The sequence below is a fragment of the Phoxinus phoxinus genome, assembly GCF_949152265.1.
Source record: "Phoxinus phoxinus genome assembly, chromosome: 7".
Lineage (NCBI taxonomy): Eukaryota > Metazoa > Chordata > Actinopteri > Cypriniformes > Leuciscidae > Phoxinus > Phoxinus phoxinus.
Genome location: NC_136882.1, coordinates 24,562,943 through 24,583,263, shown reverse-complemented (window position 1 = coordinate 24,583,263; position 20,321 = coordinate 24,562,943). Strand labels below are relative to the sequence as shown.

The 20,321-nt window shown below is 38.6% G+C and overlaps 1 long non-coding RNA gene across 10 annotated transcripts in view; it reads right to left on the bottom strand.

Annotated features, from left to right (window-relative positions):
• The window catches only part of LOC307001416, a 138,633-nt gene that overhangs the window by 27,607 nt on the left and 90,705 nt on the right, over positions 1-20,321 (bottom strand). Inside the window, exon 5 of one of the 10 annotated variants that reach the window (XR_013798231.1) lies at positions 20,014-20,077. The exons of 8 other annotated variants lie outside the window; for them this stretch is intronic. This is a non-coding gene — a long non-coding RNA (uncharacterized lncRNA). Of the gene's footprint in view, positions 1-18,627; positions 20,078-20,321 lie in introns of those variants that run through there. One more of the 10 variants, XR_013798233.1, reaches the window with a different exon arrangement.

Here is a 20,321-nt window from a genome sequence, read left to right as displayed (position 1 = left end):
AGGCACCAATGCAATATCTTACCCATACAACCTCTCTGTCACAGTCCGCCCCAAATAGCACATAAAACCACTCAGCTGAGGAGAAATAAACTAACAACAGATGCAGCAAAAACAAGGTGTCAAGGGAAATGGTTTCATCAAGTCTAGCTCATAAAAATGGAATTTATGGACGCAAGGGCTTTTTTTGCACCGCAAGCGGTCTCGCTCTGATCATATGGACCCCCTGTACTGACCAGTCGGCCTGTTTGTGATATCACTGGGGTTGTAATCAAGGCCAGGGTCATAACTCACGGGCCAGCGCAAAGAGAAAATGGGTCTGAATCCAGTAAAAAAATATATAAAGACAGTCATATAGTTCAACAGCAAATCATTTTCAAGTGAGGTTTGAGTCTTATTAAAAAAAATGTCCTGACAAACATGTCCAAACCAGCACCTGGTACACGCTCCTTTGTTTCAGTGCTCTTTGGTGCGGTCAAGATAAATATTTTTAGTCTTTACACATTTTAAAAGTTTGATTTCAGTCAGACTAAAACATTTGTCTTTTTACAATGTAATGTAAATGATTTAGTCAGACTGCAATAATGCCAGTCTTTTTTTTTTCTCCCAAAGTCAAAGACAAAGACTTTGTTTAACATGTAGACGATTAAACTAAAATGGCAGGCTCTAAAACACGGAATGCAACACAAGCAAGGAAGAAATATGATTAACACTAGAAACATATTTATTATATACTTAACTACACAAACACCCACTGTAACTCGATTATAACTGCACATGTAAATGTAATGTTTGGAATACTGCACACAGTATATTATTACTAACTCTTAACACTATATATAGGCTACTATTTATTAAAATAGTATGTAAAACAGTACACTATAATAAGATTATAAACATGTCAAAAAGAAGTATGCTAAATTTTTGTCAAATGTTCTTATTATTTCTGAAATAAATTATTCCCTTCCCTTTAGCTATAAAGATGTTTGGAAATGTAAAGCCAAGTCAAGCACATTGCATTGTGGGATATAATGTTCCACACAGTATGCTGTGGTCGTATATACAGCACATTTTAGAAAACGTAAGAAAGTCTTCCATGCATACAGAAAATGTGCATTATGTGCAAAGTGTACATACTGCAATAACAGTACAAGTACTGTGGAAGTAGTATGCCATTCTGAACAAACCCCGGGTTTCTGAGCACACACTTTTGATAAGCCTCAAAGCGAGAGCTGCCAGCACTCAGGAAATCCCTCCTCTGTTGTCTTCACACCTCTAGTGAGGAACACACACATGCTTCGAAACGGCTGCGACTTTTGCGTGCAGGGTCACATCCAATCAAGTCAGAGGGTGTTTGAATCTCAACTCCACACCCCCTACAGGCCTAATATGTTGCTTCTTATTGATTGGACATCTCACCCAGTCAGACGGCCACAACATGGAGGAAACACATCACTCTCTGCTGGTTATCAATTGGTCGAGGGAGCAGCTGGGTCTGATTAAGAATGTTAGCTGCCACTATTGATGAAAAACAGGATGATATATTAATTTATATGGTAGAACTTTAGTTCAATAGTCCACAACAGACATTCTACTGACTATAAGTAACTTGGCAACTTATTCTTATTCTAACAGTCAACTACAGTCAACCAATACTCTAATGAGAGTTAGTTGACATGAAGTTGCAAAGTTACTTATAGTTTGTATAATGTCTAAAGTGCACCATATACAAATGCATCTTTGCGTCTTAAGGGATCCGGATCTATATCTTACACTGATTGATCTCTATCTGTCGCAATAATATAAAACTCTACTGATATTAAAGTAACAATTACAGAAGAATAAAATAATGCATATTTTGCTACCTTTTGGATCTTGGAAGGGTTTAGTTTGGGCAGATGTTTTATACCATCATCACTGTCCCCGTCAGAGCTCATTTCCCAGTACATTCAGCATCTCGAACATATTCTCAAAACTATCATTTTCAACATCTTCAAAATCAATATTTTGATCGCTGATATAGTTTCTTCACCAGATCAACCATCAAGTGACAGTGACACTATATTTGATTGCGTTCAGTACTTGCTCTCCAGTAAATCACTGAGCCATTTCAAGTTTTGCTGATGATACTTCCTATTCTTTTGTTTTCTGCCTGCAGTCACTATGAGTGAAACGTCACTTCATCATTGTGTATCAGACATTGTCACCTTGTGGAAAAAGGTGAATTGCACTTATTCAGTCATCAAGGTTTCATTTATTGTAATGCAGAAAAAATATACTTACCCTGTTACACACCTCGGGTCATCAGTTTCCTTCAGTTTCCAATACAATGTTTTACAAAAAAAAGAATGGGAAAACAGCCATTATTTTACAATTGTATTTTAAATTTTCTTGTTATATTGTTTGATATTATATTGATTGAGGAATACTAAGAAGGTTGCTGTCTAACTTTAAAAAATGAATAAGGAAGAGGGCAGTAAATGACGTCCTGGGTCACTAAGAGCCAAGCTATGCGTTTAAGTGATACACACACACACACAAACACACACACACACACATATATATAATTAAAACTAATATGGTAAAATGTGCTGCACAAGGAAATCAAGCTTTTCATAGAACCCTCGCTCTCACAGGCATTGTATCACTTGCAAAGACAGCCTTCCCAGCATGTCTGTTAGTTATTAATACCTCATTGCTGGCTTTTTCTTGAAAGAACCAAAGGAAGGAGATAAGAGGCACGTATCCGCTCAACACTCCCGAGCGAGAGGGGGGTGCATTAGCTCGTACTTCTGTCAAACCCCCACCCCCGCATGCCCCGATTTGACATGCAAATAAGAGCCGCATTTGCATCTACCTGACTAAACAAACAGGAATTAGGAGAGACAATCAGCACACATAAGGAGTGAGAAATTAGATCTGAAAACACCTCTCCCCAGGCTTATAAATAATGCAGCATTGTGTGTTTTAAGAACTAGTGTGCTCGTTTTAAGAAGCGCTCAGATTTGTGCTGACATGGTGAGATCCCTGCCAGAGTTTGCCTGCGGCATTATGGTAGTTAAGATTAATTCTGAAGGAAACATCTACCTGCTGAGGTCACGGTTGGTGACCCCTCACAATGATCTGGGATCTTTCCGTTTAATGATTTCACCACAACGTGGTCATACATACGCATTTATATGAGTGTATCAGTTGTGTTTATTTTTTTTGCATAAGGAAAGAGGTTGACACAACCGACCAACGACTCTTGTGCTTTTAATTAGAAATCAGCGTCCGTACACCCGGTCTACCTTGGCCATGCCACAGCGGACTTTATGCTAATGCTTCTCAACTTTAATAGAGCTAACCCTCTCTTTGACAGAAAGCACATCCTGAAATGAAACTCACCTCTTTGAGACTTCAAGTAGGGCAACTATTTTCAAACAAATGACAACACTGGGCTGGGGCGAAAAGTCAAAGACAGTTCCAGTGCATCGGATATAAGGAGTACAGACCAAATTTCTTGATGATGACACAGGGGACTTTACAACATAACCGCAAATTCCAAATGAATTTTCAGGTGGAGAGGAGACAGGGGGCAGAACTGAGGCAGGACCATGTGCTCTTGTGCTCATGCACAATTACCCTGGCTTTTTTTCCCCATTGCAGAAGATAATTATTATTATTTTTGCGGTTAATGTGTACCAATGACCAATCAGACGGTGATTTTAAACGTACCCAATCAAATGGCATTTCGTTTAATGCGGTCAAAGAACAACGTGGAAGATGTTTGATTGCTGATTTTCCTGAGCTCTGTGGTACATTTTGTTTTGTTGATATTTTTAGCTGTATTAGCTATCATTTGCAAGCAACATACAGTACAATATTTACACTAATCACCTCATTCAGAGACGCAGCATGCTTTTGCTTACCAGCATTGAGCTGAAGCAGTAGCAAGCTGGCATCACAGAGTTTGAGCTGGTGTGTTCATCGTCTGTGCACAGAGGCAAGATCACAAGAAAAGCTTACTGCATAAAATGCCTTTAAGACCTTGTGCATAAATGACGGACAAGTTTTGCCAAGTGTAAAGCAAGCTTTTAAATAAGTATACACAGTGAGATTGATTTAAAGTTGTGTGGCTTTTAGTATGAATATGTTAGCCTTACTGCTACATATTAAGCTTTAGTGAACTCCAAAATGCTAACAAAATTCGCATTTAGAAGATATAAGTATTCCAAACATACAGTCTCTCACTTCCGCCTATGAATCAATGATTTTGGAGACATCACCCTGCACTTCAGCTTCTCATTAGATTCTCTGTCCAATCTGGACACCTGACAGTGTCCCGCCCCTAACATTATAAATAGATGTTGAAGCTGTGACTAAAATGTATCACTTGTTCACAAATTTACTATTTTCTACATGGTGAATGGCACATAGTCATAATCAGCAGCTATATTACCCTGTAGCCCAAGGTTGCCCACAGAAGCTAAGCAGGGCTGAGCCTGGTCACTACCTGGATGGGAGACCTCCTGGGAAAACTAGGTTGCTGCTGGAGGAAGAGGTGTTAGTGAGGCCAGAAGGGGGCGCTCACCCTGTGGTCTGTGTGGGTCCTAACGCCCCAATGTAGTGATGGGGACACTATATTGTCAAAGAGTACCGTCCTTCGGATGAGACGTTAAACCGAGGTCCTGACTCTCTGTGTCATTAAAAATCCTAGAAACGAGTAGGGGTTTAACCCGGCATCCTGGCCAAATTTGCCCATTGGCATCTGTCTATAAAGGCCTCCTAATCATCCCCATATATATATATATATATATATATATATATATATATATATATATATATATATATATATATATATATATGGGGATGATTAGGAGCTTATTGGTGGAGAGGAGACAGAGTGATGAAGCCAATTAATATATATATATATATATATATATATATATATATATATATATATATATATATATATATATATATATATATATATTAATTGGCTTCATCACTCTGTCTCCTCTCCACCAATAAGCTGGTGTGTGGTGGGCATTCTGGCGCAATATGGCTGCCGTCGCATCATCCAGGTGGATGCTGCACATTGGTGGAGGTGGAGGTGGTGGAGGTTGAGGAGACCCCCCCTCAACCCTCAGCGCACACATTTTGCTCTGGTCCAAAAACACGATAACACAGAGCGGATCACATGTGCGAGTCGGCACAGACCAGAAAACGTATCGGACCCTTTGAATTCTGCACAAAATGCTATTTGAAAGCAATATGGAGGACATTAGAGGGAGAAACGGTTAGAGATTAGGAGGAAACTGCGGCTTAGAGCTCAACAGATGTGATACAGATTAAATACTATTGGCTATTTTAAACAAAGGGGACGAGCTGATCGATATTCACATTGTATATGATAGATATGTCCTGCCCTGTATTCCTGTTTTCAGTGAAAATTACGTCAACACTCTGAATAATGCTGCACGGTTTAAGGCACTTCAGTGGGCCTTTAGTACTGCATACTAAGCATGCACACTACTGCTACTGCTGACTGACTGACTACTTGTCAGCTCTTAAAATAATTAAATTTAATCATAACCTATCAAACCAACATTATAAGTCATCTGTATTAATCCACCTACCTAACCTCTAACAGTGAACCTGCTGTTAAGTTTACATTAGTTTCAAACCTCCCAGTGTGACTGGAGAAGCCTGAGCACAGTCACTTCACCATCACTTCCTCTCTTTTACATTACAGCAGGAGCCTTTATATCATGACAGCAAATCAATAGATTAGTTAACACAAGTAGATATGTAGGAACAGGAAAGAGAGAGAGATAAGTTAAAGAGTTTTCAAAAAAAGAGTGCTCACTCCCCCATGAAGATGTTTTCCCTTCCGTCTCACCGCCCCACATTTGATGCTCCAGGCAGTGCTCGGAAACAAAATAGTCATTAAGGAGAGGAACTTGTTTCACGAAACTATGAGAATCCATCACACAATGCGTCCCAGTTGTACACCAGTCTGTCGTCTCTCACTCTGTCTCTCTTTCTAGTGTAAACTTCATAAACATTATGTGCTACATCAATGCATTTCTGCATAGGTTTAAAAAACTGAGACCACATTGAAAATCTGGGATTAAAAATAGTTTTAAAAAAAACTATATTTTGGATATTTGAAATAGTTAGATAGATAGATACTGTAGATATAGATAGATACTGTAGAGATAGATAGATAGATAGATAGATAGATAGATAGATAGATAGATAGATAGATAGATAGATAGATAGATAGATAGATAGATAGATAGATAGATAGATAGATAGATAGATAGATAGATAGTGTAGATATAGATAGATACTGTAGATATAGATAGATAGATAGATAGATAGATAGATAGATAGATAGATAGATAGATAGATAGATAGATAGTGTAGATATAGATAGATACTGTAGATATAGATAGATAGATAGATAGATAGATAGATAGATAGATAGATAGATAGATAGATAGATAGATAGATAGATAGATAGATAGATACTGTAGATAGATACTGTAGATATAGATAGATAGATAGATAGATAGATAGATAGAGAGATAGAGAGAGAGATAGAGAGATAGAAGAATATACTGTGTACATATTTATAGACCAGAACATATTGATATTTTTAAAATATAGCCAATCAAAAGAGATTTATTTTAATCCTGCTGTTCTATGAAAGAGATTATCTGCCAGAGTCTCTGAGCATTTGCCATTCTTCTCAGAGGAAAAGTTCAGCCACCTTTAGATTGCTAAATCACGTCTTGACTGCCTAAAATCTCCTGTTCACTTTTCTTTCCACTTGGTGGCTTTAAAGCCTCCTCCGCCTGCCAGAAACGGCAGATGGGAACGTGGAGCTGTAAATTCTTGCCATCCCATCTTTCCCCATCTTCTGGAACAGTTGCACAGTCCAACCTCATGGATTTTTTCCTCTGCTCAGTCTGTCTTCTGCACTTGAGGACGTTCCAGCCTTCAGTGTGTGAGGACACAGGCCAGATGTTGTGTGATGTTTGAACACAACCTCCTCGCCGCAACAGCAGAGCGGGCCGTGTGCTACCCATCCTCTTCAACAGGGCATCTTTTTTTTCCCACAGAAACAACTGACCTCCATTCACACACCATCTGTCCTCAGCTACGACAGCATGCACTATAATTCACTAAAGGCTGTTTTCCTCTTCAAATATGTACTCAGTGATTGGAGGCATTATGAATTCAATTTAGGAGAGGATGTTTGCTCAGGCATACACAATGCAATTCAAAGCTGTGACTTGGTTTCCTCCTGTGGCTTCACAGTGGGTTACATCAGGTTGGGAAATTCCTGAATCAACGGTGGTCAGCCGGTTTTCTGGATATTGTGACTCACAGTTACGTGTGCTTCACAACAAAGCTTTTTTTTCTGGTTCCTATTAATCTTTTGAGTTCCCCAGAAGAAGAAAAAAGTCCAACAGGATTTAAACAACAGAATTTTCATTTTTGGTTGAACTAACCTATAATGAGTGTTTCTGAGAAGAAGAAAAAAATAGTTTTTATGTTTTGAGTCATGTTTCTGAAATAGTTGTGGAGGGACATAAATATAAATTGTAACCACAGTCAACGCTAAAGCTTCTGCTAATTTCTTCAGTATTATCTGAAGAACAGACCAATGAGCCATAACTTAAACAAGCTTCCACTTTGTGTCAAAATAATCCAAAATAGGCACAACTATTAATATGCAAATAGTCTAAAAGTCTATTTTACAAGATAATATGTGAAATATAAAATACAGCATATTGCAAAAACCCCTTTGGTCCAGAATTACCGGTATATCTTATCTGTCTGTTTAGTAACCATGGCAATTTCAACTGAAATAATGGTAGAATCAAATCTTAAAGGGGTCATGACATGTTTTATTTTATTTTATTATTATGTTCCCTTAGGTGCAAATATAGTATTACTATAGTTTTTTTTACAAAAAACTTTTAAAATGTAGTGATTTATGACCTTTTCCCACCCTGTTTCTCATCCTCTGCTTGAAAAACAGTCTGTTTTGGGGGTGTTTCCCCTTTAAGAGTTCAGTGTTAACGCCCACTGTTATGATTGGCTAACGTCAGTGCCTATGCATCAATTATTAACGCCTCCAGCCAGAACATTGCGGATTCAGCGTATTTAAATAGTTTAAAGTTTTAAACACATTACTTACAGTTTGCGTCGTCGTTGTTGAGCCCAGAATAGTCTGCAAGGACTTATCTTTGAGCAACAGTTTACTGGCAAAGCCAGCATCATTTTGGGATTTGTTCTCAAAACAGTCATCCTTCCAATGTATAGAACAAACGCTTAAACTAACACTGCCGTGACTGAGACGTCCGCAAAAAATAAAGTGCATCCATTTTTCCCTGACGACTGGATCTTTCGCAGCGCATTCAAAGATGTTGTTTGTCCACAGCCAGGAACAGCACATCTGCGTGGCATCGTCATTTCCCTGTACACAGACCCACTCGCTGTGCGTCGACTGAACACTTGTGAGGCGCAGCGCGCGGGCGCGACAACGATACGAAATGAGCGTAGTTGTCTTGCGCTTAAAGTGTAGTTGTCTTTTGCCGGAGGCGGTCTATATGCAAACGCTGGTACGTCACTTCGTACCGTGACGTCACTTCTTACCATGAATCCAGAACGAGCTGTATTTAGAGCTTGATTAAATAAATGATTCGTTTATAATGGGGAGGACGTCTTAAGCTATGAAACTTGCAGGACGTTTTAATGGTACAAAGACCTCTTATATACTAAAAGATCAAGGCAAATTTGGTTTCTCATGTCATGACCCCTTTAAAGGGATTTTCACCTAAAAAAAATGAAATGTCATCATTTCCTCATCCTTAAGTTATTCCCTATATTTCATTCTTCCGTGGAACACACATGATATGTTGAAAAAGTATATTTTGAAGATAATTTAAAGAATGTTGGTATCCAAAAGGTTTTAGTAACCATTGGCTTCCATTGCATGGACAAGAAAATACATTCCATAGGAGTCATACATGTTTAGAATGATATGAAGCTGAGTAAATGTTGACAAAATCCTGAAGCTACCCCTGCCACCACCCACGATGGGTTAAAATTAAACCAGACAGATGGGGCTAGATTTTCAACACTTTTACTTGACATATAGTGGGAGGGTATACAACTAAGCTCCAGTCACCCATAAACCAGACAGCCACACTGAAGGAAAACTGAAACAGATGCGCTTGCACACATAAGTTATAACCAACCATAGTCATTTTGTGCCCCCCTCCCCACACTAGTCAAAACAAAACTAAGAAACAGCTTGAAAGCCACAGAGGACTTTTTACATTTTTTCCCCCTGTGCTGCATTCCTTTCAACTTTAAGAAGCCAGTCATCCCAGCATATTTGCTACTTGACAGTGACAGAGTATTTCTTCAGTTTACAAACACACACTACTGGGAGAGTTTCAAAGCGCACGCCGCCGTCAACAGCATTGTTAGTGCCGAGCTCACATTATTCTGCGCATCTCCACCTCACTGCAACACTGCTGTCAATCTACCTCCTCTCCCTATGCCTTATTTATGACACCGGTTGGGGGACATGCTGTGCGGGGGGCTCAGGGGGACACCGTTATCCCAACAATACACTGCATTATTTGCCTAATCAAACAAACAGGAGGCACCTTCATGCAATATGTAGCATAACTCATGAAAACAAATGTGGCTCTTGTTTCATCTGTTGCTCCACACGTGTATGTCAGGACACAGTGTGTCTCGCTGTCATCGGCAAAGCTCCAAATGGAGGTGTTAAAGTCGCTGCAGATACGAAACTGACAGAGATACCCACACCCCTCCTCTATTATTTCCTACCAAGAGGAATCACAGCTAAGGGGAATGGCTAACCTTTCAACTGACCACTTAAAGTTATATCAAACAACATCCAAACTATCTACTTTACGGCTCACATCATTACAACCTCTTTTTGCAGGACATTAAAAAAAGTCTTTGTTAAAAAGATGCCATGAACTAGCCTAAGCCAACCAGCTATGAGGTGAATCACCACATTACAAAACTTTAAAAGCAAAAGAGTATTTGAAAATCGGACCAAAACACAAAAGCTACAAGATTGTGTTAACGACTAAAGAACTACATTCCCATGAAGCATTGCAAATGTTATAATCGAATTAAGAAAGATGAATAAATATAAAACTATACATATAAAGTTGTTGAGTGTATTTACAGAAACCATATTTTAAGTTTAAGTTTATTGTAAAATATTCACCCGCAAACATTCTGTTACAGCTTGTAGAAATTGTGAAAAAATTACACAAACATTGGGGCTATGCTAAACATTCAGAATAACAGAGATAAAGCATTGTGTTTGACCATAAGATAAAGTAATGCCAGCACCACAAATGACAAACACATTCAGACAAAAAAAACTAAAAAATGTGGAGCCTAAAAAAACATATTTAAACATATGCGTAACAACACACACACACCTAACAATAACAATTTAACTGGTATGCTAGGCACAATTTTTAATTAAATTACTTGTAAAATAAATAAATATTTAATTACATATAAAACCAATTATATAAATAAATAGGAAATAAAAATCTCACAGATATCACAGGTGTTTATGTAGCCTATCTAATTAACATACAGCAGAAAGAAAATAAGTCTAAATAATACTAAAAACATGAAACATACTTAACGAATAAATTAAATGATAAATCACTTGGCCTAGCCAGCTATGGAGGAAGAGAATGTTACTGATTGTTCATTTGCGGTGAACTTCATTTGTTGACACCTTTCTGGATACGTGGCAAATTGTGAGATATTTTTTGTCCGCCCACTACCACCCGCAGGAAAGGTAAAACACCCGCAGGATCCCAATACCAATCCCAATGCAGCCCTCTAATCTGTGGTGCTTCATGGGAGAGGGCGTTCCCTGTAAGCTCTTTTGGCGGTATTTGCTCGCCGCAACTCTCTGATTTCTGGAATTTGTACAGCCTCATGGCTAATGTTATTTTTCACCGCAAATTCTGTTAATACAATAAGTAGAAATAATGCAAGCACATGGCTTCAACTAAAACATAGCATCGATTAACAATCTTAGGAACCCTCAGTAGTAAGTAGAAATCTATTTCCCAATGGAGAAAATTAATTAATTTACTTCTGGAACGTGATTATTGCACTATATGTCACAAGATCACAACATGTTTTGGAAAGCATTGGATAAACTTGAGCAAAGCTTAACTACAAGTACGCCATCCCTAACTTGCAGAGGACATATCCAATCTATTTGTGGTTTCGCAAGTCTGTGTCAACTGAGAAATGTTCAGGTAAGTTGCACCTGGCTGACTGTGATTGCTAAATGTGGCTGGCTGACTCAAGGCTTTGCTCAAGAGTACAGGCAGATGGGTAATAATATACCCATATACCGCAGTCTGTGTTTGCTCAGTGTGTGTCAGCCGTGTTTTCGGTTCACTCCCTTTAATTAAAGGGGCTTTCTGATGCACTGTGCAATATTGCACAGATGTGGTAGGGTTTGAGTGTGAAAATAAGAGTAACTGATGCGGGTGTTGGGGTCGTACAGGGGGACGCAATAAAGCATAGATACCGTCTAAACACTCATAACGCGTTTAAGATTCTAAAGCTTTACTCAACCGTAGTTGCAAGAGTATATAATCAACAGTATATGTGTAATTAATGTACAAAATCTGCATATACTCTATACATTTATAAAATAGAATTTGATCAAAGTTTGTGGTTGGTAAGATTTTTAAATGTTTTTTTTAAAGAAGTCTATTATGCTCACCCAGGCTGAATTTATTTGATCAAAAATACAGTAAAAAATAGTAATATTGTGAAATATTTGTACAATTTAAAATAACTATTTTAACATTTTATTCCCGTGATGGCAAAGTAAAATTTTCAGCAGCTGATTCAAATGATTCAAATATGCTGATTTGGTGCTCAAGTAAGATTTCTTATTATCAATGTTGAAAACAGTTGTACTTCTTATTTTTGTGGAACACATGATTAGTTTTTTTCAGGATTGTAATATAAAGTTCAAAAGAAACAAATTTATTTAAAATATAAATATTGACATTATTTAGGTTGAATTTAAACCTGAATATTCCTTTAATATTTATTAATAATTCCACTTATCATTTTTTCATATGGGAAAGAAAATAAGTAATTTAAAAGTTTTTATTTGAATGCACTCGTGCTACTTTCAGCCTCCTTATGCTTGTACGCAGACTCCTGCTTATGGATGCCTGCCAAGCAGTTACATAAAATCGATGAGAACTTAGTCAATAGCCCTTCAGACGGATGGTAACAGAATGTGTTCCTTATTTTCTGATTATTCTAGATTAATCTATCCACTCCATTTCTCCCGCTTATTCATCACAGAGAAGACTGATGCTGCGTTAGAGGAAAGATCTGGAAGAATAATGTTTGCAAATGACATTCTTAGTGATTCAAGACTCATGGTCTCATGAAACTCAGCCCGAGGCCCAGCTATCTTCTCATAATGGCAAAGCCTGAAGACTACAGCATTCAGTTTTGTTCTTACTGGAGCTCCGTAATTGAATATGCGCCTGACATCAAACAGCTCTGATCTAGGCGGTTGAAATTGCCATCTGGATTTCTGAATCCATGTAGCGCTGCTCTTCAGCTCTGCTGCTCGGAAATCTCGCTGAGAAGGCAAGAGACCCCAAAGACCAGCTTCTTACCAACTAGCTGGACCATCTTCTCTGTTCTCTAACATCAAATGGTTTGAGTTTAAATGGGTAATAATGAGAGTATTTCTGATCCTGTGCAGTGATATTATTAAGAGCACAGTATGAGTAATGTATGTAGTCTTGTAGGTACATGGTGCAACCGGTTGACTATGAAAGCCACTGAAACGCAGAGCCATGAAAGAGCGGTAGCGGCATGTTTCAACATTATGTGCAGTAGAGCAGGAAGTTTGACAGGATCTTTAGAGGGGCAGAACGCTGGAATGCTGGGAAGGTTTATGACTTCACTGGCTTCACCTCGCCCTAGGCTGACACTCACACGCCTCGCCCACATTTCTGATTCAGCCCTAAGGGTGTGTGTGTGTGTGTGTGTGTGTGTGTGTGTGTGTGTGTGTGTGTGTGTGTGTGTGTGTGTGTGTGTGTGTGTGTGTGTGTGTGCGTGTGTGTGTGTGTGTGTGTGTGTGTGTGTGTGTGTGTGTGTTTGTAAGGGGCTACAGATATGTCAAGGAACAAACTTTGCCCTACCCTAAACCTGTACTTTCAGCACCAGATGTCTAGAGAGGATGTATTCTGAGCACAAACCCACATGCCTGTACACAAACACTCCCACTCACAAAACATCCAGGACGCACATGTCCAAACTCACCAACAAGGCTGTATATGAGGAATGTTCCCAGGAAGGGTTTGTCATGGATGGTAGTCAGGACGCAATTGATTTTTTTCCACAAATAAAAACAAGGCCGAAAAAGATGAATATAGAATTAAAAATGATCCATAGATAATCTCTAGAGAAATAAGTAATTTAAATAAGCACACACAAAAATATATATATATTTTTAAATAGACCATTCTAATGCAAATTAATGCTTATCTTTTGAATTTCTATTCATTATTTTAAATATGAATGTTAAAAGAAATATTAAATAGCACAACTTGTTTTCAACATTGGTAATAATAAATGTTTCTTGAGCACTAAATCATCATATTAGAATGATTTTTACTGTAGTTTTGGTTAAATAAATACAACCTTGGTAAGCGAAAGAGTTTTCTATCAAAAACATTAAAAAATAAATCTTACTGGCCACAAACTTTTGAATGGAAAATAAGATACAAAGCAAATAATTAAATAAAGTTCAAAGTAATAATGTGAAGACATTATTCTACAACACTTAAGATAAAAACATCTGACAAAAACGCTTAAAGGGGTGGTTGATTATGATTTCACTTTTCTAACTTTAGTAAGTGTGTAATGTTGCTGTTTGAGCATAAACAACATATGCAAAGTTACAACGCTCAAAGTTCAAAGCAAATGAAGATATTTTTTAAGGACTTAATGAAAAGGCCGGTAGGACACAACATTCCTCCCAGGTTAGTGACATCACCAACCTTAGAATTTACATAAACCCCGCCTCCTGAACACGATTTAGATTATCAAGACAGAATATTCTAATCAATGACTAGAAGATAACTACACATCAGCTACATACATTTGTCAACTAACCATTCAGAAATGCCCAGTTGCATTCTACATGTTGTCACTTCTCGAGTCTCTCCATCATCTGACTCCGGTTTGAACATAAAAGGCTAAACGTTTTTGAAATTTCCAGTGCATGTCTGTGTGAGGTAATCGAAGCTGCTAAGGACAAGAAGAGCTCTTGAAGCTCCGCCCCCTGTGCCGAGAGCAGCAGCTCATTTGCATTTAAAGGAACAGACACAAAACGGTGCGTTTTTGCTCACCCTCAAAAAGTGACAACTTTAACATGCTATATAAAAATATTTGTGGGGTATGTTGAGCTAAAACTTCACATATATACACTCAAAGACATATTTTATATCTTGTGGAAAGGGCACTCCTTTAAAGGGATAGTTCACCCAAAATTGAAATTTCTGTCATCATTTACTCATCCTCATGTTGTTCCAAACCTGTATGAATTTCTTTTATTCAGCTGAACACAAAAAGAAGATATTTTGAAGAACATCGGGAACCAGTTGATGTACCCCATTGACTTTTTTACCCCATTGAAGTATTTTTTTTTCCTTACTATGGAAGTCAATGGGGCCCATCAACTGTTTGGTTTCCCATCTTCTTCAAAATATCTTCTTTTGTGTTCAGCAGAAGAACGAAAATTAATATAGGTTTGGAACAACTTGAGGGTGAGTAAATAATGACAGAATTTTTATCTTTGGGTGACTTTTTTCTAGTAATTTTGACTTTATTCTAAAATAAAATATTACTTAAATGTTGTAATGTTAAAAATTCCTTCTTTTAACGTCTCTATATTAAAAAATCTAGAAAAACAAGAAAAAAAGAGAGACTTTAATCAGGATCATAATGTGAATATTTTAGAAGTGTTAGTCTAAATTTTCTAGTTCCAGGCCTTCGTGGTTTAATAGTTATTCAGCTGCTAGCAGAGCACTGGCATAGTGTATCAACACCAACACATACTACCAGCCTCCTCAACTGGCATTGTGCCTAGCACTGAAGTGTTTCTAGGAATGGGTGGTGGGGGTGTGATGAAATGGGACGGGTATGCATTTTCCCCTTCACTTGCCAAAGTGGGGTTAATGCCCAAAAAGGACTGTGTGTGTGTGTGTGTGTGTGTGTGTGTGTGTGTGTGTGTGTGTGTGTGTGTGTGTGTGTGTGTGTGTGTGTGTGTGTGTGTGTGTGTGTGTGTGTGTGTGTGGGTAGTGCATTGTAGGAAAACTAGGTCAGCAGTGAGGGCTCTCTGGAAGTGGATGTGAACTTGTCACCTCTGATTCCATTAGAGGGACTGAGCTTGGTGGGAGAAGATGGGAGAGGGAGAGGATATAAGGTCAAGAGATAGTTTGGTCACTGTGCCATTTAACCAAGAGGAAAACAAACACTGAACTCCAACAGAAGGCACAACCTCAGATGAACCTTAATGGACAGGAGATTATTTAGTGAAGATTCATGACCATAAACTACAAAACAGATGTTGACACGGGTTAATACACAGGTTTGAATCATTTCTTAGAGCGCAACCTGCGGAGCAAAATGCAATTATGCAGGTGTTACTTCAACTCTGTGCACTTACAAATCAAAGGACAATCTTTTTTTAATAAAATAATATATATATATATACATATGTATATACATATATACTATATAGTAGTGGCCAAAAGTGATGTACGGAGGAGATATTTGTTTTTAATGAGCCTACAAGTTCGATAAAACCATTAAAATATGAGAGAAGAACCAAATACTCAACTTGGTTAAGGAAATTATCTGACAAAATTATTTGGTATGAAAGGAAACTACAGCAACATATTTTATTTTACTATGCAAAAAATGCATAGAAAAACAAAAAACTCACAGGAAAAAGCATACAGTGACTACAACAACATAATAAATTATTAATATTTATTCGGTTCTGTCTTGTTTTTGCATGTGTTCATAATTTCTTTGTCTGTATAATTTGCCATGTTCATTGCGTTATTACAAATAAAACAAACGACAAGCACAACTATGCAATGAGCTTACAAAATCCATTACATGTTTAATAGTACTTAAAATGCTAGCTATGAAATTAGCCATAGCAAGACAAAGTCGGTCCTACCAAAATGTATTAAATGTCATTTCCACCACTGTTATTTCCATCACATAAAACGAAATACATGGTTCCATGCAGGGAACGAGGTGGAAATGCTCATAAAAAAGTTATATAAATTTATTTTATATAAAGTTATATTTATATAAAGTTATATAAAAAACTTTTTTAGTGGACAAATTAAATTAACTGGGTGTGAAAAGATTTTTAAAAGAGTGTATTTTCTAAAAGTGCAAATAGTTGAAGAAACACCCACATGTGTTCATTTGGCATCTATAAGATTCTTTAAAGTTTGTGGCCTCATAAACCAACCGCATGCTAGCAAGGAAAGCATAACTGACTGGTTATCTATTAGCTATAATACTGACAAAGATTAAAGGGGGCTTTGGAACATGACAAATCCATTTCCATAAAGGTCACTGGACGCCCAAGATAATGGATTTGTTATGTATGTAACCCAACCCGGCCCTTCATCTCACTGCATCGACAGGATTCCCGCTAAGCGGCTAACACTTCATCAGCCGCCATAATTTCATACAGCAAGCCCTGCTGACAGCTTACAGAAGTGCAGGAAAGGGAATGTGTCTCAAAATTGTGCTTCTTAAAGCTTTCCGTTCAGTTCGTGGACACATACACACTCGCCGACTAATGGAAGACTAGTGCAGTCGCTGCGATGGCTCTCAGCCCATTGACGCAACAGAGCGCGCTGTGAGCCCCTCGCTGGGCCAAGGACAAGCTCTGTCTCCACTTCTGCCAATAGCAACGAGTCTGAGAGCATACCTTCTGTGAGAAGGAGACTAGTGCGGGGGATTAGACAGCATCAGAACTTTCCTGAGCGATATCTAAAATTTGGAGTTGTGAGCTCAGACTTTGAGGGAAGCACAAATCCATGGCTGCTCACTAGAGGATTAGCCCCCTTGCGCTCAAACTTAATGAGGACGAGTAAGCCCATTCCTACAGCTCCACGCGAGACACGATCATAAAGTGTGCTGAGGAATGACAGAGACAAAGAGAGAGAGACCGGAAGAAAGGACAGGACTGAGAGCGGCAAAAGTGAGAGGGAGTTGTCTGCCAAAGGGGGACTCTTTAATTCGGTCTCTGTTGAGGAGCGGGTCGAGTGGAACGCTGGCCTGTCTGTCACCGCGAGGCTCCAGTGACCGCCTGACAGATCACAGCACAGCACCGCATCAGGGGGGCCAGTAAATTGGCCCGGGGGGCCTCCTTCGCCTGCTTTCTCCAGCTGAATCTGCAGCGGTTTATGGCAAGGCTGATGGGTAGTGTGGTACACAGGAGGCTGTTTATGAGACATATTTGTCCACGGCAGCATTTTCAGCAAAAAGCGGTTTACATGTGTTTGGGGTTGTCGGGGGGGGGGTGCGAGTCACCCGTGGGAGGAATACAGGTAAAGGGTTTTATTCAAAACAAAGTAACATTAGCCTAAGCAAACCTTCAGATACAGGACACAAGATGAAGCGAGCTATTTTCGGCCACTCTGAACTCTGAGATCTGCAATATAGCGTCGCTTCAAAGGAAGCTATTTGCCAAAGCCCTGGTTCTGGAATTGATTCCTGTTCATGGATGAAGAAACTAATTAGGCACTGGTCGGTTTACTGTCCACTGACACAATGAATAAAGCCCCCCAGGACCCTCCTGTGCCAGACTCCGAGAAATTAGCTTTAAAATGCAATCATATTATCAAAACTAGATTTTTATCTTATTATGAAGAAAATATGCTAGGCCAGGGTGTTGTGGGTGGATTCTTACTGGGCCAAGTCAAACAAAAAACAAACAAAAAAATACACCCACATGTATCATATTCTGGCCCCTAGATATGCCTCGGGTTCCTCATTCAATTGCTTAAAAAAAAGTATTATCTTACTTTTCATCACTCACAAGCCATCATTCACATAGTTTAAAGTTTGAAGTCATTGTAACATTTTGTTTTTGACCATGCAATTTTTCATCAAAAAGTCACAACTCTATTGTCTAGAGACTTCCTCAATAATTTAGTCAATTTAAACGAGAACCTTCACAATCAACTGCAAGTTCGCATTCATTTTAGAGTGCAGCGCCCACATCTTAAAATCCAATCAACAACCAATGGACCAACTCCCATTCTACATTTTCTTTCCATTGTTGAATCGGATGTACGTCACGATATAGAAGAAAATATCTGTTGCTACTTCCGTTTCATCAAGACTTTAATAGCTTAAATAGTTTAAATGTATTAAATATTGTAATATTTATACAATATCAAATAAACAGTCAAATACACATATTGAAAATATTATAAAAAAATTTGCATTAGATAAGAATATAGGCTTGTTGATAACCAGGACACTTTTACATGAAATGAGGTGGGAATTTGGATAACAATATATCTGGCCAAGTGTAATGGCACTCAATATCAAGAAGTGAAAACATAAAATCAAAACATGTTAAACATGTTCCACAAATTTGACCCCACAAGAGCTAATTTGCTGGAAAAGGGAAGCCTAATGGTGTTCATTTAAAGTACAACTGTTTCTCTCCCACACTGATTGTTAGACTGACGTCTGCTTTTATCACTAGTGCACTAGATAAATCTGATTTCTGTTTTGTTTTTTTCTTCTTCTGGAAAAAACAAATTAAAATGGATTCTTAAAAAACAACCTTGATAAGTGGTTTGAAATCTGATTAAACACGGTTTTTGATGCATCTTAGTCTAACCGGTCAGATCAGATTTCATGTGTTTTTTCCGTCATTCGTTGTGCAAAGGGATGTTACGCCAGCTGTTGCAGCAAGAAGACTTAAAGACATTACAACATTTAATTCATCACCCTTTTCTTGTATTTATGTTGTTGCCTACAACTAATGCTTTCAGATATGGACACTGTCCTGATGAAAAACAATTGATGGCGAATAATCCATTGCTAAAGTGTTACACGTGGTGAACCTACATGAGTGTGCAGTCTTACGAGTTTGTACAAACTAGAAAAAGTGACTGCGGTCTGAAAAGGGAGGAAAAAAAATTCAGATCTGGCCACATATAAATTGAAGTCAGGCTAAAAAAAGTCTTAAAAATGTCTCCTGCAATGTGAACAAAGCCATATTACACCTGATTATCTTTATCAAGGGCTTCACATTGCTGTTCACATAAAGTTCCTTGAAAAGGTTACATTTCAAAGACAGAAGTCTGCCAGTACAGTACATCAGTCATTAGGTAAAAACTCTAGAAAAGCACTACATCGCCCTGCTTAACAAACTAGGAAACAACTCATCAGAAGCGCTCTTTACTTGTATTGAAGAGCTCACTTCTGCCATGTCATTTCCACAGAATGAGGGAGACGTCCTGCTGAACGCCACATGTGTGCACAATCAAGCCAAGAGCGAAGGGGATTCAATTCCAAGCAAAGCAACCTTTCCTGGAGTGTAACCGTTCATTACAGACATCCCGAGGCAGGGCATGGAAGTGCATCTCCACTCGCTAAGACTCAATTTGAACAGTGGGGGATCTGAAACAGAGCCGGGACATATGGCTGAGTCACCACTCTCCTGAGCTCCGTAACCTACAGCCGTGCAGTCTATCATAGCAGGTAGAGTGGCAGGCCGCTTCCACACGATTAAGTTGCGCCTTTCTATGCGCAGGGCTATAAAAAAAGACGGCGAATAACTGTAATCCACGTGATAGTGCCCAAAATAGCAGTCATAACGTTTATCACCTCAAGTGGTCCCTGCATGCATACGGGAGGCGCGGAGATGAAGAAGGGCGGAGTATTTGGTGAGCTGCAAAACAAGACCGAGAGAAAGAAAATCTGTGACAAACGGGATGAGAAATCATGACTGACAGGCAGTTTACTGTAGCAAAGAGGAGAAAAATTCACACACTTCGCCACTGCTAAAGTGGGGAAAAAAACAGGTGACTGAAGTGTTTGAATCTGTCCAACTGGTAAACGGAGAAACTCTCAAATCACACACATAAAGTTGATCTGAAACGACTGGCTAAGTTTTGTGATTTTGAGTCGGTGTG